The 27,564-nt window shown below is 41.0% G+C and overlaps 1 protein-coding gene across 1 annotated transcript in view; it reads left to right on the top strand.

The window, feature by feature from the left end:
• Positions 1–1,534: 1,534 nt before the first annotated feature.
• Positions 1,535–27,564, top strand: part of LOC120529530 (ras-related protein Ral-A) — an 88,851-nt gene continuing 62,821 nt past the window's right edge. Inside the window, exon 1 of the mRNA XM_039753402.1 lies at positions 1,535–1,737. The gene's annotated coding sequence lies outside the window, so the exon portion shown is untranslated. The remainder of the gene's footprint in view (positions 1,738–27,564) is intronic.

Here is a 27,564-nt window from a genome sequence, read left to right as displayed (position 1 = left end):
AGACTAACTGGTCATTCTTTCAGAGCCCAATGTAAATTCCTGACTCTGCTGTCCCACACACAAAGAAAACATGGAAATGTATGACCTGACTGCTAACACAGTAAGCTACCTGCTGTTGTAACTCATCATCTTTTTCTTTTAGCTGCTCCCGTTAGGGGTTGCTACAGCGGATAATTTTTTTCCATATCTTCCTGTCCTCTGCATCTTTTACACCTACATATCCTCTCTCACCACATCCATAAACCTTCTCTTAGGCCTTCATCTTTTCCTCTTACCTGGCAGCTATATCCTTAGCATCCTTTTCCCAATATACCCAGCATCTGTCCTCTGCACATTTCCAAACCAACGCAATCTCACCTCTCTTAACTTTCCAAACCGTCCAACCTGAGCTGACCCTCTAATGTACTCTTTCCTAATCCTATCCATCCTCATCACCCTGAATGCAAATCTTAGCATCTTTAACTCTGCCACCTCCAGGTCTGTCTCCTGTTTATTGGTCAGTGCATAAACAAAATAAAAGCTATATATGATTTGTGAAAAAAATGATGCATGATGAAGAGAAACGGTTTTCATTTTTAAATTCAATGCTCATACATATAAATATAATATACTGTATATAAAATCGCATGAAATAATCAACATTTTTACAATGTTGTGTCAATAGGTGTATGTAATATTGGCTTCTGGTATTATTTTTAATAGACTTACGGTTATTTTGTATTGATGTGTCAATTGGACACCCTATATAAATAATTCGAGAAGATACCTATTAAATGAATAAATCTGTATTAAACTTGTAGTCATCACCTTTGCTTTTATGTTCCAAGCAAAAGCGAATTTCTGTACAATCCTAATATTACTGTGAGTCTCATTAATAATACCTACCAAAAACTGCTCCTCTGTTGGATTTAGTTCTATTGGGTGGTCCAGATCTAATTATGCAATTTTCATTACGCTATAAGTTATTAAGTTTATTACATAGAAAATCACCTTTGAGAAGTGTACGAACTGACGACATGAAGAATCATATTTGCGGCGAACTGGAATCGTCCCCGTATAAATCAGTCATCCAGACGATCTGGATCTGCATAATTAGATCTGGACCACCCTGTAATGTATTCCTGATTTTCTATACATTTTAAGCAGGAATTGCTCTTTGATTTTTTTTCTGCTTTTAACACTGTACACCTAAATAAATTTAGCTTGAACATAAACATTCGGATTTCGGTACGTCGTACTTTACTGCACTCCGAACTCCATGAATAGAATCTAGAACGTTTGAAAAAGTTAAGGCAGCATAATAAAATAATTACAAAGACGGGAATGAAAAATAAAAATGAAACTGTAGGTTGTCTTCTTTATTTCGATTCTTATGTTATTGAAAAAAAAAACAGGGAAAGCCCTGCATAACAGATGGAATCCCCCTCTGATTTTAGCATAGCTACGGTTTAAGAGCGGCGCCGTTTCCCAGGTGCTGTAACTGCATAGCTACAGGCCCCGCCGCTTCCGCTCTCGAGCGCGCTTACGTCACGCGCTCCGAGCCACCTCGCCACCGCACCCCTTTCGCCATATTTTTCAGAACGAAAAAAGGGGTGAGGCACGTTTGGGACGTGGAAGTGTGCCAGTTCTGGTTAATTAACGTTGGTGGTTTGAAGTGGTCCAGCAGCAGGGTGAACCTTTTGCTGAATGACTACATCACATTTTTGACATCTGTACCGGCGTCTGGGCAACATACAGGTAGGCCGACGTACTTTTGTTTATAAATTGCAGATGGGTGTTGGATGCTGTACCGGTTCGCACTCTCGGCTTGTGCGTGTTGAATTTTGTTTACTAGCTAATATCTTTAAAGAAAGCAGTAAACACTGGTCTCACGCGCCAGATATCATTGCGCCTTTGGCCGTTGTCATTGTGCACATCTGCGTGTATCAATACATTGCTGAGATAGTGTGTGTTCCCGGCGCCAGATCGAGCTACGGGTGTTAGTTCCACCAGAACATGCACGCCAACGCAATGGATCGCTCATGGTAGGAAAGGAAAAGGGTATAAAAAGAGAAAAAGGCCATGGAAAGTGCAATTTCCTTGCATATAAGCAGTTCATCCATTGATTTGATGGCCTTATTTTTTAAGCATTTTCCCAATTTCTCGGGGATCCAGTGCAGCTGTGATGTGTGCTTTGGCACTACCTGGAGTTAGGATCTTTACGTTAAAAATCGAGCTACCAGCTTCAGATATATTTGAAAAGTTTATGTTGATCAAAATACGTTAACCTAGAAGCCAATGATTTTTGTGTGTTTAGTTTATTTTATTTTATTTATTAGCCATAATAGTCGAAGTAATTTTTGCGTGGAATGACAGCCGTGTGGTCGTTTTTATCATTTTACTCCCACTGAATGAGAGTTCTTTCTTGCTTTCCCTGACAGCTGCTTTGGCACAGAGTAGTGGATGAACTTCACATGAATATAAATCACCAGGGCGGGATTCTCTTTCAGTTTTCTTAGACAGTGCGGGGGAGATACGAACACACTCGATTTTTATGTTGTTTTGGACTTGCGTTGCAACGACTTTGCTTGCACGTGTTCAGTCTGTGGTTATCTACCAACTCAGAATTAAGACAAGTAATCCTGAATCACTTTAATTTATGTTAGCGTTTTTGACGGCATTTTCCGATGTTTTAAGTAATTATAAATGTTTACATTAATATTTCAGTCTTTCTTGTGTGATGATGGAAAAGTAAGTTATTCTGTTTATTCACAATTTGTCGTTGCCTTTTTATTGTTTAAACATAGACTTAAACAGGGTAATATGATAGCAGCTGTTAACAACTACTGCATTTTTAGTAGAAATGTAGAATTCTTTTGAGGTCTTGTTTTATTCCTAGTAATCCTGTATTACCCTAAAACCCCGAATTGGATTAGAATATTTTGAGAATGGATGGATAACCATGTAGCAAAAGTACAGGTAATACATACATAAAAAAAGCAGGAGATACAAGATTCTATATAATTGTTAATTTATGTGGTATTTATATTAGACATATTTGGACACTAAAGTGAAACCTAAGTTAGACTACTTTACAATATTCATTTTTTAATGCAAAAGTTATTTTGAAGATGCATAAATTGATAAACAGTAAAGGATGTTATTGAATTAACACAGAGTTGCAGTGGCTATTTTAATTTTTCTCTGGGTATTGTACTTTTCCTGCCAAATCCAAAAAGCATTCAGGTTAAGTTAACTGACTATTCTAGAATGGCACAGTATTAATGTGGGTGTGTTCATGACTGTGCCCTGCCCCGAACTGGCAACCTGCCCAGGATTTCATCTAGCATCTTTGGTGGGATAGGCACGGCCTCCCCATGATTCTGCACTGGATGGATAAATGTGTATAATGCGCGTATATAAAATAATATAGAGGATTTGTGTGTGTGTGTGTGTGTTTGTATATGTATATACCTACACAAGTGTATTTTTGAATACATTACATGTATTGCGCAGTATGTTGGACTTGTATGTTGATATGTACATAATAAACATGCATTAAATGGTAAGAAAAAGAGTAATGGATCTTCCTAAATGCTGAATCTAGCTGCTACCCTTTGTAAAGAGTATCAAGGTGAAACCCTAGAACAACCCACTATTTAAGTAAAACTCTCGGCTGATGTTAACGGACTAATCACCATTAGTATGCAACATGAATGTGAAATGTTTCTTGCAATTGCGGTGTCCAGCTTTTGCCACTACTCTAAACCCATTCATCATTTTGTATGGCACTATTTACACTTTTTTCTACTTCAAAGGCTTTTACCATGCAGTCCTCAAAATAATTTAACTATGTTTCTGTTAAAAAGGTAATTAGGCATTTTGACCGTTTTGATATTATTAAAAACTTTTTATATGACAATAGTTATATGGTTGGATTTAAATACAAACAGCATTAAATGAATACCTCGAGAGAGTTAAAGAACAGTGTGTCATAGTAAAAGTGCATTTTCCCAGCAAAACAGATGGGAAAAGTAGGAGATTTGCTTTGGGATATCACTTATCATAGCTTGTAAAGAACCTTATACACTAGTGTATCCCACCTTTTTACACTCCATCTTCCAACCTTGATATGTGCTCTGTTTCAGCCAGAAAAATGTGTGCTGCTGATGTATTTTGAATAGATTTTTACTTGATGTAAAGTTTCTGCCGGATTAATTTCCAAAGTAAAAACAAAAGTCTGTTTTTATATGCATGTAAAACACTTGCACAATGCAGCCTTCCATGCTGTGTAATCTCCTCCTTAAACACCTGTATTTTCTTCACCTAATCTGCCCTGGTTAATCCACATTGCGAGTTGACTCAGTTTTAAATTAGTCCTCAGTTTTATACAGTGATTCCTCCTCGATCATGGGGGTTGCGTTCCAGAACCCCCCCTGCGAAAGGCGAAAATCCGTGCAGTAAAAACCATATGTTTATATAGTTATTTTTATATATTTTAAGCCCTTATAAACTCTCCCACACTCTTACAAACTTTTCCCGCACAGTTATACAGCATAAACCCATTGTATTCTCTTAGATATTAGGTAAGATTCGTTGAAATTATGTATGTAAACACACTGTTTATATACAGTAAAACCTAAATATTATTTTAAAGATATCAAGCGTCTCCGATATCACATATGTTACAGCCATTACGATAGACAGGCCACCAGCAACGAATATGTACAATGCAAGAAAAATTGCATACAGTAAAATGTGTGTACAGTGACACTAAACGTACGTACATGTCCTAAGTACTGTACATAGAAAATTAATTATGGTTACTCACCAACAATGACACGCCGACTTGTCCGTTAACAATGAGTTTAATTTTACTGCACAACAAAGGAGAACGTTACAGCTGTTCTAAAGGAGCCACTTCAGGTGACTGTGTAGCACCGCCATTGTTCTTCTTCCAGCAGTCTTCAATCCAAATCCCTAAAGCAGATTCCATCCGGACTACTGCCTTATTACGTCCACTTACAACTCATTTTGTGCCCTGGTTAAAGGACACTGCGGCCGTAGATCTTATATTCTTTTCCTCCTTTTTAAATAAAAAGAATCGTGGACTCATTGATGCCGTAATGGTGTCCTACAGCAGTGTAGCTGTTCCCTTCCTTCAGCATATCCAAAACTTTTACCTTTTCGGCAATCGTTAGCATCTTCCGTTGGCGCTTGGGCATGGCCCCTGAAGCAGTAGCAGGAGCAGATCGTTTTGGAGCCATAACGAAGGGCTTGACTATGCACAAAGATAAACACAAAAGAGCACAAAAGTTAACTCTTTACACAGCGAAACACGTTGATGCTGAATGAGTGAGACGAGACTTACTGGTTAATGCAGTGCAATCGAATTCGGAGCTCTGTCACTGAGCCAGTCGGCACACATGAACTTAACTGCATGCTCTGATTGGGTAGCTTCTCAGCCATCCGCCAATAGCGTCCCTTGTATGAAATCAACTAGGCAAACCATGTGAGGAAGCATGTACCAGAAGTAAAAAGACCCATTGTCCGCAGAAACCCACGAAGCAGTGAAAAATCCACGTTATATAAGGTGGGTACGGAATACGGAAGTATTCAGACCCCCTTCAATTTTTCACTCTTTGTTATATTGCAGCCATTTGCTAAAATCATTTAAATTAATTTTTTTCCTCATTAATGTACACACAGCACCCCATATTGACAGACAAAAAAATGAATTTTTGAAATTATTGCAGATTTATTAAAAAAAGAAAAACTGAAATATCACATGGTCCTAAGTATTCAGACCCTTTGCTCAGTATTTAGTAGAAGCACCCTGTTGAGCTAATACAGCCATGAGTCTTCTTGGGAAAGATGCAACAAGTTTTTCACACCTGGATTTGGGGATCCTCTGCCATTCCTCCTTGCAGATTCTCTCCAGTTCTGTCAGGTTGGATGGTAAACGTTGGTGGACAGCCATTTTTAGGTCTCTCCAGAGATGCTCAATTGGGTTTAAGTCGGGGCTCTGGCTGGGCCATTCAAGAACAGTCACAGAGTTGTCCTGAAGCCACTCCTTCGTTATTTTAGCTGTGTGCTTAGGGTCATTGTCTTGTTGGAAGGTAAACCTTCCCTGTACTTGGCCGCATTCATCTTTCCCTCAATTGCAACCAGTCATCCTGTCCCTGCAGCTGAAAAACACCCCCACAGCATGATGCTGCCACTGCCATGCTTCACTGTGGGGACTGTATTGGACAAGTGATGAGCAGTGCCTGGTTGTCTCCACACATACCGCTTAGAATTAAGGCCAAAAAGTTCTATCTTGGTCTAATCAGACCAGAGAATCTTATTTCTCACCATCTCAGAGTCCTTCAGGTGTCTTTTAGCAAACTCCATGCTGGCTGTCATGTGTCTTGCACTGAGGAGAGGCTTCCGACAGGCCACTCTGCCATAAAGCCCTGACTGGTGGAGGGCAGCAGTGATGGTTGACTTTCTCCAACTTTCTCCCATCTCCTGACTGCATCTTTGGAGCTCAGCCAAAGTGATCTTTGGGTTCTTCTTTACCTCTCTCACCAAGGCTCTTCTCCCCTGGTAGCTCAGCTTGGCCGGACGGCCAGCGTTAGGAAGGGTTCTGGTCGTCCCAAACGTCTTCCATTTAAGGATTATGTAGGTCACTGTGCTCTTGGGAACCTTAAGTGCAGCAGAATTTTTTTTGTAACCTTGGCCAGATCTGTGCCTTTCCACAATTCTGTCTCTGAGCTCTTCAGGCAGTTCCTTTGACCTCATGGTTCTCATTTGCTCTGACATGCATTGTGAGCTGTAAGATCTTATATAGACAGGTGTGTGGCTTTCCTAATCAAGTCCAATCAGTATAATCAAACACAGCTGGACTCAAATGAAGGTGATCTCAAGGATAATCAGAAGAAATGGAAAGCACCTGAGTTAAATAGTGTCACAAAAGGGTCTGAATACTTAGGACCATGTGATATTTCAGTTTTTCTTTTTTAATAAATCTGCAACAATTTCAAAAATTCTTTTTTTTGTCTGTCAATATGGGGTGCTGTGTGTACATTAATGAGGAAAAAAATTAATTTAAATGATTTTAGCAAATGGCTGCAATATAACAAAGAGTGAAAAATTGAAGGGGGTCTGAATACTTTCTGTACCCACTGTATTTAGATATGCTTACATATAAAATCTGCGATAGAGTGAAGCCGCGAAAGTCAAAACGCAATATAGCGAGGGATTACTGTAGTCTTGTTTAACAAAAGAATGGTTGAAATGTTACTCTGAAAGGGAGACTGAATGGGCTTTATTGCCTTAAATGAAAAAAACAGATTTTATTTTCTGCTGATACACATATCAACAACTATTGAATACTTAAGTAATGTGATCCTGTTTACACTCTTTGTGTAATTTGTGGGTCTGGGGGTCGATGCAGGAGAATGGATACCCAAGAATCAAGATAGTCTACCATCTAAGAGTGTTAGTCGTCAACAGCAAAAAACAGTTCTTGGTAACTGTTGAGCTTTTTTTCTTCCTTCAGCTTTGCAGAAATTTCTCTTTCCGTTGTGCAATGTGATTAGGTTTTTTTTTTCCTGTTCAGGATGCCACCCTGTCTCCATCCACCTTATTAGTTAGTGGCATTATACACATGGCCTGTCAACTGCTTCTGCTGCATCCTTTGTTTGCATAATACATGTGCTTAGCGCAGCCGAAAGGATACAAGTTAGCGCATTAATATCAACAGTTAAGTTCAGTGAGTGATAAAAAAAGTCTATTTTTTTCCCTATAATGTCACACAATATTTTAGGCATTTTTGGGATGTTTAGTTTTTCCTTGGGGTGGGGGAGTTGGTTACCCATAAATATTGATATAGCAATGTTCTTTCTTAGTGGTTACCTACTGAGCTAGATGTACATTCCTGTAAATTACAGCTTTTTAACTAAATGTAAAGTAGTGATTCTGTTGAAGAGTGAACCAGTCAGTCAGCTTTGCAGTATTTATACATTTGCAATTAGAGACAATCGACCCCCACCCCCCTCAGTCCCCACGAAGATTTTAAGGATAGATAGAACTTTATTTGTCCCCAGTAGGAAAGTTGGCTTTTTACAGACGCCGTTTAAGTAAATAGATACATAAATAGTTAGATAAGTATATATAAATATAAATATACACACACTTTTATAACTTTAGTCTGAACACACACCAGAGTGACTATAAAGCCAGAAAATTAAAAAGACTGGAAACTAGGCTGTCACAGTGAAGCATTACTCAGGCATTATTGCTGTTGGTATGAAGCAGCCCCAGTGGTGTTTCTTGACACACTTCTGCTGAAATACTCATTGGCTTAAAGTACTTGGTGTTAAGTGTATCATAGAGGGATTGTGCAACATTGTTCATAATTGCAGTCAGTTTTGTTTTAATTCTGATCTTTGCTACTACCTCCAGTGGGTCCACAGTGCATTCTGTAACTGAACCCATCCATCCATCCATCCTCTTCCGCTTATCCAAGGTCGGGTCGCGGAGGCAGCAGCTTGAGCAGAGATACCCAGACTTCCCTATCCCCGGCCACTTCTTCTAGCTCTTCCGGGGGAATCCCGAGGCATTCCCAGGCCAGCCGAAAGACATAGTCCCTCCAGTGTGTCCTGGGTCTTCCCCGGGGCCTTTTCCTGGTTAGACATGCCCGGGACACCTCACCAGGGAGGTGTCCAGGAGGTATCCTGATCAGATGCCTGAGCCACCTCATTTGACTCCTCTCGATGCGGAGGAGCAGCAGCTCTACTCTGAGCCCCTCCCGGATGACTGAGCTTCTCACCCTATCTTTAAGGGAAAGCCCAGACACCCTGCGGAGGAAAGTCATTTCAGCTGCTTGTATTCGCAATCTCGTTCTTTAGATCACTACCCACAGCTCATGACCATAGGTGAGGGTAGGAACGTAGATTGACTGGTAAATTGAGAGCTTTGCCTTACGGCTCAGCTCCTTTTTCACCACGACAGACCGATGCAGAGCCCGTATCACTGCAGACACTGCACCAATCCGCCTGTCGATCTCATGCACCATTCTTTCCTCACTTGTGAACAAGACCCTGAGATACTTGAACTCCTGCACTTGGGGCAGGATCTCGCTCCCAACCCTGAGAGGGCACTCCACCCTTTTCCGACTGAGGACCATGGTCTCGGATTTGGAGGTGCTGATTCCCATCCCATCCACTTCACATTCAGCTACTAACCGATCCAGAGAGAGTGAAGATCACGGCCTGATGAAGCAAACGGGACAACAACATCTGCAAAAAGCAGTGACCCAATCCTGAGTCCACCAAACTGGACCCCCCTCAATGACCTGGCTGCGCCTTGAAATTCTGTCCATAAAACTTATGAACAGAATCGGCGAGAAAGTGCAGCCCTGTCGGAGTCCAACTCTCACTGGAAACGGGTTCGACTTACTGCCAGCAATGCGGACCAAGCTCTGACACCGATCGTACAGGGACCGAACAGCCCTTATCAGGGGGTCCAGTATCCCATACTCTCGGAGTACCCCCCACAAGATTCCCCGAGGGACACGGTTGAACGCCTTTTCCAAGTCTACAAAACACATGTAGACTGGTTGGGCAAACTCGCATGTACCCTCCAGGACCCTGCTAAGGGTGTAGAGCTGCTACGCTGTTCTGCAACCAGGACGAAAACCACACTGTTCCTCCTGAATCCGAGGTTCGACTTTCTGACGGACCCTCCTCTCCAGGACCCCCGAATAGACTTTTCCAGGGAGGCTGAGGAGTGTGATCCCACTGTAGTTGGAACACACCCTCCGGTTCCCCATCTTAAAGAGGGGGACCACCACCCAAGTCTGCCAATCCAGAGGCTCTATCCCTGATGTCCATGCATTGTTGCAGAGGCGTGTCAACCAAGACAGTCCTACAACATCCAGAGCCTTGAGGAACTCCAGGCTATCTCATCCACCCCTGGGGCTCTGCCACCAAGGAGTTTTTTAACCACCTCGGTGACCTCAGTCCCAGAGATAGGGAGCCCACCTCTAAATCCCCAGGCTTTGCCTCCTCATTGGAAGGCAAGTTAATGGGATTGAGGAGGTCTTTGAAGTACTCCCACCCACAACATCCCAAGTCGACGTCAGCAGCACACCATCCCCACCACATACAGTATTGACAGTGCACTGCTTGCCCCTCCTGAGACGCCGAATGGTGGACCAGAATCTCCTCAAAGCTGTCCAAAAGTCGTTTTCCATTGCCTCCCCAAACTCCTCCCATGCCTGAGTTTTTGCCTCGGCAACCACCAAAGCCTCATTCCACTTTGCCTGCCGGTACCTATCAGCTGCCTCCAGAGTCCCACAGGACAAAAGGGTCCCGTAGGACTTATCTTCAGCTTGATGGCATCCCTCTCCGCCGGTGTCCACCAACGGGTTCGGGGATTACCGCCATGACAGGCACCGACCACTTTACGGCCACAGCTCCGGTCAGCCGCCTCAACAAAAGAGGCGCGGAACATGGCCCGTTCTGACTCAATGTCCCCCACCTCCCTTGGGACATGGTTGAAATTCTGCCGGAGGTGGGAGTTGAAGCTACTTCTGACAGGGGACTCTGCCAGACGTTCCCAGCAGACCCTCGCAATATGTTTGGGCCTACCATGCCTGACCAGTATCCTCCCCCACCATCGAAGCCAACTCACTACCAGGTGATGATCCGTTGACAGCTCCGCCCCTCTCTTCACCTGAGTGTTCAAGCCATGTGGCCGCAGGTCCGACTACAGTGAACCCTCGTTTATCATGGTTAATCCGTTCCAGACTCTACCGTGATAAATGAATTTTCGCGAAGTAGGATTCTTTATTTATAAATCGAATATTTTCGAAGTTAGAGTATAGAAAACCTGTTTACGACCTTCTAAATATGTTTTTTTAACATTATTAGAGCCCTCTAGACATGAAATAACACCCTTTAGTCACCATTACACTCATATTATCCAATATATTAGACAAAATAAGAGAAAATAAGACATATTAAACGTTACAAATATATTACTAGGCGCACTCGCCTTTTAAGGTGACCGACTTTTATCCTCAATTTTTGTGCGCTCCATGTGTACATCAGGCATGTAAGTGTAGGGAATGAGACCATCAAAGTGCCCATTCATAACATCTCCCGAAAACCTAAGTTTTTTTTTTTATCCCCTTAAGTGCCTGTCCAAAGTCGTACAATGTCAGCCCGAATCTGTACCGCTAAAGATGGAGTTTCATGCACTAAATAAGCCATAGCTGAGAATAAGCAAGCACCATCTCCCCTGATATTTACTACGTGGCATTTGTACTCCATCAATATTATTTCCAGAGACATAATTTTGTCTATTTTTCCAGCGCATCGCGCACAAAAACAAGGGATCAATGAGAGCACCAGAACTCTGCTCACATTGCGTCACTTCGTACCTCGAGCCGCAAGTAGTAAGTCTGTAATAAGCGGAATACCGCTACGCTTTGCACTCACGGGGTAGAAGGACAATCCTGAACGCTTTTATATAGTAGATTATTGTACTGTACATTTAATTACACACAACCACTAACCTATGAAGGCATGACCTCAGTAGGAGAGTCTTCTGAGGTGGTGCAGTATCTTCAGAAGGTGCGTTGTTGTCTTCTTCCGCTGAAGGAGTACTAGGAGTAGGCAGTGGGTGTCTGGGTGCGCGGCTGAAGAACATCTTGATAGGCAGTTGCTGGCGCTGTCTTTTCATATGCGTGAGGAGGCTTTTGTAGGGTATTGCCATCTTTAATCATATCCAAGAGTTTCACCTTCTCCTGGATAGTAAGCATCTTCCTCCGGCGCTTAGCTTTATTGTCAGAAGGCTTAGAAAAAGCAGCACGTTTAGGAGCCATCGTAGGGCTTAGATAAAAGTTCTCAGAAAGCGCATGCGTAGTGACGTAAGAGTGTATAAGAAAAAAATCGTGATAGAGTGAAGCCGCGAAAGTCGAAGCGTGATATAGCGAGGGATCACTGTACACGACCACAAAGCCGATTATCGAACTGAGGCCTAGGGTGTCCTGGTGCCAAGTGCACATGTGAACACCCCTATGCTTGAACATGGTGTTCGTTATGGACAATCCGTGACAAGCACAGAAGTCCAATAACAAAACACCACTTGGGTTCAGATCGTGGGGGGCCATTCCTCCCAATCACGCCCTTCCCGGTCTCGCTGTCATTGCCCACGCGGGCATTGAAGTCTCCCAGCAGAATGAGGGAGTCCCCAGAAGGTATACCCTCTAGCACCCCCTCCAGGGACTCCAAAAAGGGTGGTTACTCCAAACTGCTGTTCGGCGCATACGCGCAAACAAAAGTTAGGACCCATCCCCCCCAGCTGAAGGTGGAGGGAGGCTACCCTGTCGTCCACCGGGGTAAACCACAATGAATAGGCTCCAAGTTGGGGGGCAATAAGTATGCCCACACCTGCTTGGCGCCTCTCACCGGGGGCAACTCCAGAGTGGTAGAGAGTCCAGCCTCTCTCAAGGAGATTGGTTTCAGAGTACAAGCTGTACGTTGAGGTGAGCCCAACTATATCTAGCCAGAACCTCTCAAACTCGTGCACTAGCTCAGGCTCTTTCCCCTTCAGAGAGGTGACATTCCACGTCCCAAGAGCCAGGTTCTGTAGCCGAGGATCGGACCGCACCGCCAAAGTCCCCGCCTTCGGCCACCACCCAACTCACACTGCACCCGACCTCCTTGACCCCTCCCATAGGTGGTGAGCCCATGGGAAGGGGGACCCACATTGCCTCTTCGGGTTGTGCCTGGCTGAGCCCCATGGGTGCAGGCCCGGCCATCAGGCGCTCGCCATCGAGCCCCATCTCCAGGCCTGGCGCCAGAGTGGGGCCCAGGTGACCCACATCCGGGTAAAGGAAAATGCCGTCCAAAGTTTTCATTCATCATAGAAGGTTTGGTGAACCGCTCTTTGTCTCATCCCTCACCTAGGACCAGTTTGTCTTGGGTGGCCCTACCAGGGGCATAAAGCCCCAGACAATAGAGCTCCTAGGATCATTGGGACACGCAAACCCCTCCACCACGATAAGGTGGCGGTTCGAGGAGGGGGTGAACTTGCCCTTTTAATTTATTTGTTGAGTTGGTGGGCCTCTCTTTAATTGATTTTACCAGCCGAGTACACCACAGCGTAGAAAATCACACTGACCATCACAGTGTTACAGAAGATGTGAAGGATGTCACTTCCCATGTGAAAGGAATGTGGTCTCCTAAGGAAGAAGAGCCTGCTCTGCCCTTTCTTGTATAGTTCCTCTGTGTTCGGCGACCAGTCCAACTTTGTCATTAATGTGGACCCCCAAGTACTTGTAGGTGTGGACCAGGTCTACATCCACTCTTTGAGTAGTGACTGGATAATTTACCAATTAGTTTTTTCAGAGAACTAGATTTTGCCTTGGATGACTTCTTTATCAGCTGAGTGATAACATTTCTTTGATTTTATGTATGCTGTAGTATTCCTGAGAAACAGGATATATTGTTATTCAACCCCTATATAATACTGTTGTTTTTAAAGCCTGCTAATTTTTGTTGGCCAAAAGTGGTGTTATGCATAATTAAGCATTCTGGAATACTTTATTGATCCTTTATTTGCTTCAGCTGTGATGGATAAATGAAACCCACCCATGAATGTGTTCAAGGTGATGTGAAATCGGAACATCCTTACAGTCCATTGAGAATTGGTGTACCTCAGTTTCAGAAATGAAAACTTTTTTTATTTAATGCCCCTTTAGTACTATACAGTATATTTGGCAGTGTTCCTGATGATTTTATTACCTAATTGTTTCCCTCCTCATATATCTCATTTGCATTTGTTGTTGCTTTTTATTTAAAACTCTGCTGCTAGGCTTTTTGGGGGTGGGAGGTATGGTTGATGGCTTTGGGGGATGGTGCTGATTGCTGTTTGGGATATACAGTTTTTCCCTTTTTCAATTGACCTTTATGTATATGTTAAATTCCTTGAATCAATAAAAACTTGATAATAAAAAAAGGTTAGTTGCAATCATGGTTAAGACTAAGGAGCTTTTACAAAAGCAGAGAGAAGAAATTATTTAATTGCACCTTAGGGGTATTAATTTTAAGGTGGTTTCCCAAAAATTTAACATTCCATGAGACACCTTTGGGAGCATTATAGGGAAGTTTAAAACCTTTTCACACAGCTGCAAACCTGAGTGAAAGCCCGAGATTTCATCAAGAGCAATTTAATCAGGACAAAAACAAAAAACTTTTGTTACTGCAAAACACTCATAGGATAAACTTATGAAGGCCGGGACAAGTGTTTCAGTGACAACTATTAGACAAACAGTGAACTAACAAGGACACTGATACTCTCCACTTTTAATCATAATGAACTTCAAAGGTAAACTAGAATATGTTGAAAGAATTTGGATAAGCCTGCAGAGTTCTGGTAGACTGTTCTTCGGACTGATGAAACTAAACTGGAACTGTTTGGATACACGATACAGTGGTATGGGATGAGGAAGCCAGGCTTATGACCATAAGAATATTATCCCTATGGCCAAGCAGGGAGGTGGGTTACTGATGATGTGGGGTTGTTTTTCTACTGCCAGAAGTTGCAGTCTTGAGCATATAACCTGCATCATTAATTCCCAGATATTAACGGCCCATTTTAAAGAGGAATGTGATGGGAAATTGAACCTTGGTGATTGTTGCAATATTACACAGAGTCAATTAACTGCATGTATCAAGAATCTAGTATCAGTTGCTTTATCATCAGAGTTGGTTAATCCAGATCATTGTCTTTGTGACTGGAGTCAACAGGAATTTGATAAATACACTTTCAACTTAGATTAATGTATTGAAAAACATGATGAATTACTTCAAAGTAATAATTATGACCCTGTGAATATCCATAGCTGACAACTTTGGGAAAAATCTGAAAAGCTGTTACACCTGCATTTTGTCAGTATTAAAAAATGTTTTATAATAACTCCTATTGATTCTAGGTGATGGATTTCTTAATATAATTGTGCAAATCCTTCCTTACTTGAATTTAGAGTTCTGACTTTCCATTATACCCTTCCTATAATGTTCTAAAATGTAATAGGATGCTCAACTTGGATATGTTGTGCAGCTGATGGGGCAACGTTAACCTTAAGGCCGGAGTTATACTTCACGCAACGCGATGCATGCTGCAGCGGACGCTCCTGCTACGCAAGCGTTATAGTGTTTATACTTGCGCGTGTACTTTATGTAAATCTGGAGGAATCCACCAGGTGGCAGTGCGAGATATTATCACGGTGAGAACATGTTCGGCTTCTCTGTGTTGTGAATTGCCTAGAACACCTATTAAATTCCGATAACCCCTTACCTCAGTGTCTCTGAAAAGAATGTTTATTGATTAAATCCATCAATCCAGGGATGTGTCCATTCCAGCAAGCATTGGGCACGACTGAGAAACAATCCCTGGACGAGGCCCCAGCTCATCGCAAGGTGAATACAGGCACACACATACACTAGTGTCATTTTAGCGGCACCAAATCCCCAAATCTGCATATCTTTGGAAGGGAACCGGAGCACAGTGTGAAATACAAGCAGGAAATGCCTGCAACATAACTCCATGTGAGACAGCAGTGCTACATCTCCACCACCGTGTCACCCCATGTGTGTAATTATTAACAGTATTAAACAAAACTATATGTAAAATGTAACATACACACTTTAATGCATTATATTATGAAAGTGATATCAAGTATGAATCTAAAGATTCTAAATGTGCAGAGAGTTGGAATATCATACATTTAATTTGTTCTGTGTGGTGATCTATTGTTGTTTGCCGCTGCTGTCGGGTCAAAGAAGCTCGTAGCAATTAAAAACTGGGGTGATGTTTACGATGGTCTGCTTTAATGATAAAGTGAACTATGAGGTTAAAGTGAACATTTTGAGATTAAAGCCAAAATTTCCATTTAATCACAAAATACACGTTTTCACCGTGTCCTTTATTTTTTTCTCAGTGGCTCAAATACAGCGCTATACATTATGTTGCTGTTATGAAGTTGAACAAAAAAAAAAGACGGCACAAACGATGTTATGTGAGGCTTTTAAAATGCATCGTGTCATTACGATTGGATATAAGCGACGCTTAAATATAAAAGCACCACAAATGCATCTGCATGTCAGCATTTTGCTTCACCACATTGAACCATTCAGCAAACAGCGAAGCACGCACATCGATCCCTGTAGGATCTGCATAGAGGCTTTCTGTCACATGTAGATAGTAAAAAGAGACTCTGACATCATGTTCCGACTTTTAGCTTACTGTGCCCCCCGATTTTTTGCTGGTACTGCAACTCGTCCACGCGTCATGTTAATTTCTGAGGACCTGCTCAGAGGATGCATGAAATGAATGCTGGGAACGCGTGGCAGCTATGATGCGGGCGCATACGCGTTCTGAGTGTGATGTATAAACCGGCCCTAATGGTAGATGGTTTTTGAGTCAGGTGCTATAAAATATATTATTATTATTTATAAAATGCTGTGCTTATTATCATTATCATTAAATATGCACATTTTAAATGTTCAATACTTAGTTCATTATTTTTTGCTCTCATGGTCATACTTTTCAGTTGCTCAGAAATATTTTATGTACTGAGAGAGTGACAATTTTTGTCTGTGTTTAAAATCTCAAATTTTATTTGCCCACAAGCCTAAACTGAAGACGGTTGAAATGTCATGTTTCAGCACAACCTTAGTGTGAAAAAACAAATCCTCACTCTTTTTTTTTTTTTGAGAAAATGTGTAAACTTACTGTACACCTAGGTTTGGATTGTAGTGTTTTCTGTCCTTCCACAGATTTGTTATTGTCTGGCAATAACATGCACTTTTTTGTTTTTCCACCACTTCCCTTCCTTTAACCCGTTACATAGGGTTGTTATTACAGGGACAGAGAATTCCCTTTCCTATCTCTTAATTCTGCAGAGGTCAACAGTTTTTTAACAAAAAAAATGCATAATTCAGGTATTTTCCAGTTTCTTCTATAGAGAAGTACCACAATAAAGGAATGATGTTCTTTCAGACTAACATGCTGTAATGGTGTTTGGCTCAATATAATAGAGTTTTGACCTTAAGTCCAAGCATTTTATCAAGGTTAAATTGAACCACCATTTTTTTTCATAAAGACTGTCTTTTTACATTTTTTGTTCTGACTGTCCTTTTATACAGCCTGGAATTGTAGAGATTTTGGTGAACTTTTATTAGGCAGTTCACATTTACTGGTATTTGACACAATGACTTGTAGTCCTTAAAGAGAGAAATTTAAATCTTTCTGGCATCCCTGATCTGTTTCCTTACATATTCTGTTATTAATTTTACAATGGTATAACCTAATGATGTATATAAAGTTTTGCTGTTGAATTACTTAGTATTGATGATCTTGACTTTGCTACAGAAAAGATTTTAGAGCCATTTTGCATCTTAGTCAATCTTTGAATGTTCCTAACATTATAAATAAAATGTAGTATTATTATTATTATTATTATTATTATTATAGTGCCTTTCCCATGCTCAAGGCACTTCACAGAGTTTAAGAAAGAATGGCAGGGTATACAGTATATATAGCATTGTACTAAACCAGATAAATAAATAAAGAGTAAGATAGTATATGGGGCGGTGCAGTGGGTAGCGCTGCTGCCTTGCAGTTAGGAGACCCGGGTTTGCTTCCCGGGTCCTCCCAGCATGGAGTTTGCATGTTCTCCCTGTGTCTGTATGGGTTTCCTCCGGGTACTCCGTTTTCCTCCCACAGTCCAAAGACATGCAGGTTAGGTGCATTGGCAATTCTAAATTGTTCCTAGTGTGTGCTAGGTGTGTGTGAGCGTGCCCTGCCTGGGGTTTGTTTCCTGCCTTGTGCCCTGTGTTAGCTGGGACTGGCTCCAGCAGACCCCCGTGACCCTGTAGTTAGGATATAGCGGGTTGGATAATGGATGGATGGAAGGAAGATAGTAAATTCAGAGAAAAAGCCTAACAGACAACATAATTGATGGTCTAGCACACACACAGGTTACATGAGCATCTTGATATAGAGGTTAACTGATAGAAGGTTAATAAAGTCAGGTAGAGCTAAAAGCCTTCCTGAACAAATGAGTTTTGAGTTGTTTTTTTAAAATAATTCATGGAGTCAGCTGATCTAATTAATTTCGGTAGGTTATTCCAGAGTCTGGATGCTATACAGCTGAAGGCCCTGTCACCCATGGAGTGTAGATTAGTGTTGGGTACAACAAGATTTCCAGAATCCGAGGACCTTAGTGGGCGGACAGGCACATAGTGATGGAGAAGGTCACTGATGTAGTTTGGCACAAGGTCATTTAAGGCTTTGTAGGTTATTAATAGGATTTTATATTCAATTCTGTAAGACACAGGGAGCCAGTGTTTGCTGCTACTGGTCCATGTAAGGACTCTTGCAGCCGAGTTTTGAATAAGCTGGAGCTATGATATAAGATTAGAAGTGGCACCTGCCATAGGGAATTACAATAATCGATGCGGGATGTGATAAAAGCATGGACAAGTTTCTCAGCATTAGAAAAGGAGAGGAAGGAGCGAACATGTGATATGTTACAGAGGTGAAAGTAAGAATGTTTCTTAATGTGATTTATATGGACGGAATAAGAAAGGGAGGAATCAAAAATAACACCAAGATTCTTTGCAGTAGAGGCAAGTCTAATGAGATCACCGCCAAGATTGAGTGGGAAGGAGCTCATTTTATTAAGTTGCACTTTAGTCCCAATTTGCAGGAGTTCAGTTTTGTTGCAATTTAATTTTAAAGAGTTCTGCTCCATCCAGGTTTTAATTTCACTGAGGTAAGTTGTGAGTTGAGAGAGCTCTGATGGAGTTCTACTTTTAACATTGAAATAGAGTTGAGTATCGTCTGCATAAAAATGATAACCCAGTCCAAAGCTACGAATAATATGGCCAGGGGGTAGCATATAAATACAGAAAAACAGAGGACCGAGGACAGAGCCCTGTGGAACTCTTTGTATGACTGGCGCTGTGCTGAACCTGCTGTGTCCAAGACTAACAAACTCTTGCCTATCAGTCAAACTTTCTTTCAAAAGGTTTTTGAAAGGTTCAATATTGCTCTTAGTTCACTATTACTTTGAAGCACACTAACTAGCACTGGAGACCTTATGAAAGCTAATTTTACTATATTCAACCACTATAGTTGGTGATAGAGTAATACCAGTTACTGTACCTTGTAATTTTAAAAAGGTATTGGCTATGCTAGGAACAGATTACAATTACTGCTCAATAAGGGTACAGTGGAACCTCGGGTCATGACTGTAATTCGTTCCAAAACTCTGGTCACAACCCAATTTGGTCGTGACCCGAAGTAATTTCCACCATAAGATTGTATGTAAATATGATTAATTCGTTCCGGACGGTACGAGCTGTATGAAAATATATATTTTTTAAAGATTTTTAAGCACAAAAATAGTTAATTATACCATAGAATGCACAGTGTGATAGTAAACTAAATGTAAAAACATTGAATAACAATGAGAAAACCTTGAACAGAGAAAACTAACATTGCAAGAGTTCACGCTATAGTCTTATGAACCGCTCACTGTAAACACTTTTTTTTAATGAGTTTTAAGCACAGGGAAAAAAATGTACATTTGAAAAATCTGTAATTCATACAAAAACTAACCATAAACAACCAAGAAAACTAACCTTGTGTGAGTCTAGTTCTGGCATGAAGGAAGCAGTTTTGAGGTAAAGTCCCTCTGCGTGATGCACTTCTGACTGAGAATGTTTATATTTGAATATGTTAGAAATCATAGTTTATATTTTCCATACCTGAATAATGCCAGTGTCCTAATGGTACTTAATGAGCTTTATAAGCTGAGTAGTTGTTTGTGGGAGTGTGTGGTGGTATAAAGCACCCAGCTACAAAAATAGTATTTAAGCGCTTAAAACTAAGCTGCTTTTGTAGTATTTGACAGAAAGGACAAGAAATCGCATGTATTAGGGATTCTCCATTCATGATATTTGGGGGTAGTACCGATAACTGAATCAGTGGAAATAGAGTTGATGAATTCCTGCATAAGCTCCTGAAAGTGAAATATTTTTAGCTTATTTTTAGTGACCCATCAAATAAAACTTTTTTACTATAAGTAGTCCTTTAAAAGTGTTTTAGTAGTAAAGCACATACACAGCATTTATTAATAATATGTAATTAATATGTGGCATTAATGAAAAAGATAATTCAAAATAAAATGTTTGCTTTGGTTACTCAATTGTAATATGTACTAGAATACTTATATTAAAGTAAAATATTCATGATGTCAAGAAGATAAGGCTAACGGGCATAACAAGATTAGAAGTAAAATTGCCTTAATTGGCTGTTAATTGTCTCTGTTGCTCACTTTTATACAAAAAAAATACAGAGATGGTAATTAAATTATTTTTTAAGACTGTCTGTCCCTCTTTTAATTCAAAATGTGAGGAGTTCTATTTTAATTAATATGTAACAATTCTTTTTTTATTTCAGTGTGCCAGCCTGGGCAATTTTTCCCCTCCCCATACACTGGATGACTCCTCACATTCCTGGTTCTCAGTTTTGTACTCTTCTTTCTTTAATGTGAAAGCCAATATTTTAGTCTTCTGTCTCTTAAACTATGCCCAGCCTCTCTCATTTTACAGGCTTCCTTCCCCCTGCCAAATTATTGAGTTTAGGTGTTTCATCCATTGTTTACAGGCACATAAAATCAATCACATAGTAAGTGGAGATTGCTTGGCTAACATTGATGGGTCGTACTGAAGAGCTCAGGAAATTTGAAAGTGGCACTGTCATAGGTTTCCACCTTTGCCACAAGTCATTGTGTGAAATTTCTTCTCTGCTTGATTTGCCTTTGTCAACCTTAAGTGGTATTATTGTGAAGTGTGAAGTATTGAAGTAACAACAGTGCTTAGTGTATATATTCCCTATACTGTGTTGCATCACTCACAGCAGAGTTTCAGACTGCCTCTGAAAGCAACATCAACCCAAGAACTCTGTTAATGCCTGAAGGTTTGGTTGCGCTAACAGTCTTCACTAAACAGTGCTGTGTAGTATGCACAACTTAGTTGCTCAGGAATTTGCAATTGATCACCCTGACAACATTCCTAATGTACAATTGGCCTTGGTATTAAAATCGCCTATTAGGCATGTGTATACATTTTTGTGTGAATGGTTGAAGCTCCTGTGCTCTTTCAACTAAAGGCAGGCGTGTTTCGAAATCTGAGCTTCATTTGACAGAAATGGAGCGTACTGAAAGGAGTAAGACATACTACAAAGCTGACAAAGATGGTCTAGAGTAGAACAGTATAAATGACAATGTTATCTGTAAAAAGAGCATCAATGGATCTATGCTATTGAGAAGGTTTGGCTTCAGAAGGTTGAATACACAACAGAGCTATAAGTAAGCTATACAGTACCTAAAAAGATTGCTACTAAAGCTTAGCAGTACAACAGATCTCTTCCACAATCTCAAACAATGACACACAATTCAATATGAAGAGTGCTGAAATCTCCAGCACTGTCTTGCTTTCACACTTACAGCATAGTGAACGACATACAGCGTTCACCCTAGAGTCTTTTAGCCAGGCACCCGGGTGTCATCTCGCATGACATTGTGAGATGACAGCCGCAGATCTAATGATCTGTAGAGATAGCAAGGGACGAGCGGGCGGGTGGGCAAATATTTTAAAAGCAGGAACGCAAGTTGAGAGGGGAGAGACGCAGAGCAGGATGTTGCCGATCACTCGATGCTAAAGCTAATAGCGGGGATGAGGCGGAACGGAGTTCACAACAAAAGAGTATGGGGAGGTGGGCTTTCGAGAGGGGGGGTGTACATGGTAATAGAGGGGGCGGAGCAGCTTAATACAGTAGCAAGGAGTATGGAGAGGTGGGCAGTCAAGAGGAGGCTGTACATGCTAATAGCAGGAGCGGAGCGGCAGTTCACAAGCAACGAGGATATGGAGGTGGGCGGGCCAGAGGAGGACTGATAAAAAAAAAAAATGTCTAATGGAACCAGCCTGTCAGATATCAGAAAAAGGGCTTCAGGAAGTGATGTCTCTGTTGTCCGTGTCAGTGCAGTCTGTTTAGTGCTGCTAAGCGTACAGCTGCTCTCTTCTTTTTCAGTACATAGCAAACCTATATATACTGTATATATATATACAGTGGAGGAAATAATTATTTGACCCCTCACTGATTTTGTAAGTTTGTCCAATGACAAAGAAATGAAAAGTCTCAGAACAGTATCATTTCAATGGTAGGTTTATTTCAACAGTGGCAGATTGCACATCAAAAGGAAAATCGAAAAGATAACTTTAAATAAAAGATAGAAATTGATTTGCATTTCATTGAGGGAAATAAGTTTTTGAACCCCTACCAACCATTAAGAGTTCTGGCTCCCACAGAGTGGTTAGACACTTCTACTCAATTAGTCACCCTCATTAAGGACACCTGTCTTAACTAGTCACCTGTATAAAAGACACCTGTCCACAGAATCAATCAATCAAGCAGACTCCACACTCTACAACATGGGAAAGACCAAAGAGCTGTCCAAGGATGTCAGAGACAAAATTGTAGACCTGCACAAGGCTGGAATGGGCTACAAAACCATTAGCAAGAAGCTGGGAGAGAAGGTGACAACTGTTGGTGCGATTGTTCGAAAATGGAAGGAGCACAAAATGACCATCAATCGACCTCGCTCTGGGGCTCCACGCAAGATCTCACCTCGTGGGGTGTCAATGGTTCTGAGAAAGGTGAAAAAGAATCCTAGAACTACATGGGAGGAGTTAGTTAATGACCTCAAATTAGCAGGGACCACAGTGACCAAGAAAACCATTGGAAACACATTACACCGCAATGGATTAAAATCCTGCAGGGCTCGCAAGGTCCCCTGCTCAAGAAGGCACATGTGCAGGCCCGTCTGAAGTTTGCCAATGAACACCTGAATGATTCAGAGAGTGACTGGGAGAAGGTGCTGTGGTCTGATGAGACCAAAATAGAGCTCTTTGGCATTAACTCAACTCGCTGTGTTTGGAGGAAGAAAAATGCTGCCTATGACCCCCAAAACACCGTCCCCACCGTCAAGCATGGGGGTGGAAACATTTTGCTTTGGGGGTGTTTTTCTGCTAAGGGCACAGGACAACTTAATCGCATTAACGGGAAAATGGACGGAGTCATGTATCGTGAAATCCTGAGCGACAATCTCCTTCCCTCTGCCAGGAAACTGAAAATGGGTCGTGGATGGGTGTTCCAGCACGACAATGACCCAAAACATACAGCAAAGGCAACAAAGGAGTGGCTCAAGAAGAAGCACATTAAGGTCATGGAGTGGCCTAGTCAGTCTCCGGACCTTAATCCAATAGAAAACCTATGGAGGGAGCTCAAGCTCAGAGTAGCACAGAGACAGCCTCGAAACCTTAGGGATTTAGAGATGATCTGCAAAGAGGAGTGGACCAACATTCCTCCTAAAATGTGCGCAAACTTGGTCATCAATTACAAGAAACGTTTGACCTCTGTGCTTGCAAACAAGGGTTTTTCCACTAAGTATTAAGTCTTTTTGTTAGAGGGTTCAAAAACTTATTTCCCTCAATGAAATGCAAATCAATTTCTATCTTTTATTTAAAGTTATTTTTTCGATTTTCCTTTTGATGTGCAATCTGCCACTGTTGAAATAAACCTACCATTGAAATGATACTGTTCTGAGACTTCATTTCTTTGTCATTGGACAAACTTACAAAATCAGTGAGGGGTCAAATAATTATTTCCTCCACTGTATATATATATAATTGTTTAAGCATTAGGTGTGTTCTGTGTGCAAAAATCCTTGTAGCACTCACTGTGGTTCCAGTTAAAATGACTCCCTCTGCCGTCTTTATATTTGCTCATACTGAGGGTTTTGTTAAAGTGACCCCATCTGCCGTTCTTATATTTGCTCATATTTGGAACTGCGTCCATATTGCAAAAACTGTGCAGAAACTCTTGCAGTACACACTGTGTCCTGAGCAACGGTTTTGTCACTGAATTGCTGAGGGTTTTTGTATGGAAGCATACGGCCACGATGAAGAAAAAAAAATACGGACAAAGTGAAGAAAATAAAAACTATATGTTGAGAATAAATTCAACATGTTGACTTTATTCTCGACATTTCCACTTTATTCTCATAGTTTATTTTGTCATTAAAGTAGAATGTCATAAATTAAACTTCATCTTAAAATGAATGTTTAATTTGCTAGATTTTCTCAAACCACTTCATAAGTTAATGTAGCACATTACATGCCTTGTGTTGTGTTCCCCGACTGAGTTGTTAATCACTACACGCTTCTTAAACTGACTTCCTCTTGCACTGAGGAGGCACAGGCAGCGATCACCACACAGAATCCATTCACTTCATGATATTCCTGCTCTCTGAACATTTACAATGCTAAGATAAATACTTGATAACATTTTCATGATGAAATGCATTAGAGCATGTATTAAACATGTACGGTGCTATGGCAGTAGTGCTGCTCCCTCGCAGTAAGGTGTCCCCAGGTGCATGTTCAGTGTAGAGACCTTTATGGCAGGTGTGACGAGGCTCCAAAAAACTGGATGTATGAATGGGTATTGCACAGGTTTAACTTTAATATTGTGTAAATGTTGGGTTCGTGATTCTAGTGGTCGGAGACGCGAACACAGAATTCATTGGATGTTCTTCTGAGCTGGCTTTCTTTATTGCATGCGTGCCGTCTCTGTCTGACGTACCAAAACCCCAGTTCCTATCCTTCCTTTTTCTTTCTCCACATAACCAATCACCACACGATAAACATCTTTGTGAAATTAAAACTAGTTATAAACTTAGACCACGGGGTGTTCAGAATTTTAAAAAATCTTTGTTATACATTTTTAATTGCGCCCATCTCAACAAGCATTGTGTGTGAAACAGAAACAAATCCTGAACGGGGTGCCAGCTCATCGCAGGGTGAATATGAGCACCCACATACACACTAGCAGGGTCAATTTAACATCACAAAACCCCACATCCTACATGAGTTTGAAAGGAAACTGAAGCATGCCGAGTAAACACACCAGAAAAACGTGCAAACTCAAGGCTGAGAACACCCGGGACCCCCTTTTCTGCGAGGCAGATTAGTACATGTTTTAATGTATTTCATCATGAAAATGATATCAAGCATTTATCTTGGCATTGTAAATGTTCAGGGAGCAGGAATATCATGAAATGAATGTTTTCTGTGTGGTGATCGCTGCCTGCGCCTCCTCATAGTTCAAGAGAATGTCAGTTTTAAGAAGCACGTAGTGATTAATATGGGTCGGGGAACACTTAACACAAAGCATTTGATGCTCTACATACGGAGTTTGAGAAAATCTAGTGAATTAAATATTCATTTTAAGATGAAGTTTGTTTGGTTGCCACATACAACTGTAAAGAAATGGGTTATTCCTTTTTACAACATCTCAGTGTTGGTAAAAATGCACATTACACCTCTAAAAGAATAATACAAGAGCTGCTGGATGTCTTAGCATCAGAAATAAAATCTAACATACTGAAAAATACACACGCAGAAAATTTTTTCAGTATTCTGTGTGATGAAACCACAGACATCTCAGTTGTAAAACTATTAATTATTTGCATTAAATGTTTGCCAGGTCACTAAAGAGGTCAGAATTAGTTTTGTATCAACCCACAACATGATTGACGGCAAAGCGTAGACTATAACCAACACACTGAGTGAGACTATGGACACTCTAGGCTTGAAAACTGCTAATCTGGTTGGACTAGGGTCAGATGGAGCGGCTGTTTTGATTGGGAAACAGAAAGGTGTGGCAAAATTGCTTAAAGATAAAACATCTGGAGTCTTGGTCAACTGCTGCTGTGTAAACCACCGATTGGCCCTTGCAAGTGCCCAAGCAGCAGCTGCTGTACCTTATTTAACAAAACTAAACAACATCTTAAGGCAGCTGTTCTATTTTTTCCAAAATTCTTCAGTTAGGATGGCTGGTTTAGCGGAAATTCAAAATATTCTGAAGATTCCCCAGATTAAGCTGAAAATGGCCAGTGACACTAGATGGCTGTCTGATGACTTTGCAGTACAGTCATTCCGACCGTGTCATAGCTGCGCTGGAAAGAGAGGCCACTGAACAAAATGACATCACAGCTGAAGGATTAAGCAGCCAAATTTCCTCATCCCGCCCCATCTGGCTACTTTTTCATGCCACCCGGCTGGAAAGCATTTCTGGCGAGAATACTGGACATAGTCTGTGTCATTATAGTTACAAAAAAAATTAAGCTGCTGCTTTAAACAGTGGGTTTCAAATATGTGTTGCCAAGGTGCAATTTTTTTCTGTTGAAATGTTACTGAAAAACTTTCCAATTTTGCGTACTTTGCAACCATTACAGATTTATGGTTTCGTAGAACATCTGAGTGCTACTTGAGACTCACTGTATGTTTTTATAGAAATCTGGGAGTTAAAAAGTATGTGTCTACAAACAAGCTACTTATGAAAGATCACACTGGTAAGAACATTGCACAAGGCCTTCAAAATATATTTTGTGTACATTACCATGGATAATGGTAGCAATGTAGGCAAAGCAGTGAGCCTAAATAAGTGGACAAGGCTGGAGTGTTTTAGGCTGTAGCTTTGCCTCTGCATTGGTGAGTAGGTTGTATTATTTTTTTACTTAATTAAAATTGAAGATTGAGTTTTATTTATTTTAAAATTGTGTTCCCAGTAGTATATATATAACATCTAAGACTTGATTAATTGATTACGATGGACTTAATTTGTGTGTGTTTGAGTGAGTGAGAGAGAGAGAGAAATAGTAAAAAGACAGATACTTACCTTTTACCAAATTATTTATACGCTATTGGGATGTCCCAATGCCAGAATTTTTATTTCATACCAATACCATGTAAAAACAGAAATCCAATTCAATTTCCTTTTATTAAAAGTAACATCGTTATACAGGAGAGCAATATTGCACATTTTTTTTTGTATTCGACTATACATCGATCAATCACAACATTAAAACCCCAGATGAAGCAAATAACATTCATTATCTCATTACAGTGGCACTTGTCAAGAGATGAGAGATTGTAGGCAGCAACTGAACTTGAAGGTGATCTGTTGGAAGCAGAAAAACTGGGCAAGCTTCAGGATCTGTGTGACTTTGACAAGGGTCAACTTATGATGGCTAAACAACTTAGTCAGAGTATCTTCAAAATGGTTGGTCTTGTTAGAGATTCCCAGAATACAGTAGTTAGTACTTACCAAAAGTGGTCTGAAGACAGGCTCATGGATGCCCAAGGCTCATTGATGCATTTGGGGAGCAAAGGTTATCCGTCTGGTCCAGTCCCACAGAGGAGCTACTGTAGCACAAATTGCTAAAAAAACTAATGGTGGCAATGAAAGAGAGGGAGAGAGAGAGGCATTGGAACACACAGTGCATTACAGTTTTCTGTTTATGGGCCTGGTCAGAGTGCCCAGGCTGACCCTGTCCGCCACTGAAAGCCTACATTGGATTTGTGAGCTTCAGAACTGGACCATGAATCAATGCAT

The sequence above is a fragment of the Polypterus senegalus genome, chromosome 5 (genome assembly GCF_016835505.1).
Source record: "Polypterus senegalus isolate Bchr_013 chromosome 5, ASM1683550v1, whole genome shotgun sequence".
Lineage (NCBI taxonomy): Eukaryota > Metazoa > Chordata > Cladistia > Polypteriformes > Polypteridae > Polypterus > Polypterus senegalus.
The sequence above is the reverse complement of the archived record's forward strand: the minus strand, read 5'-3'. Positions and strand labels throughout refer to the sequence as shown.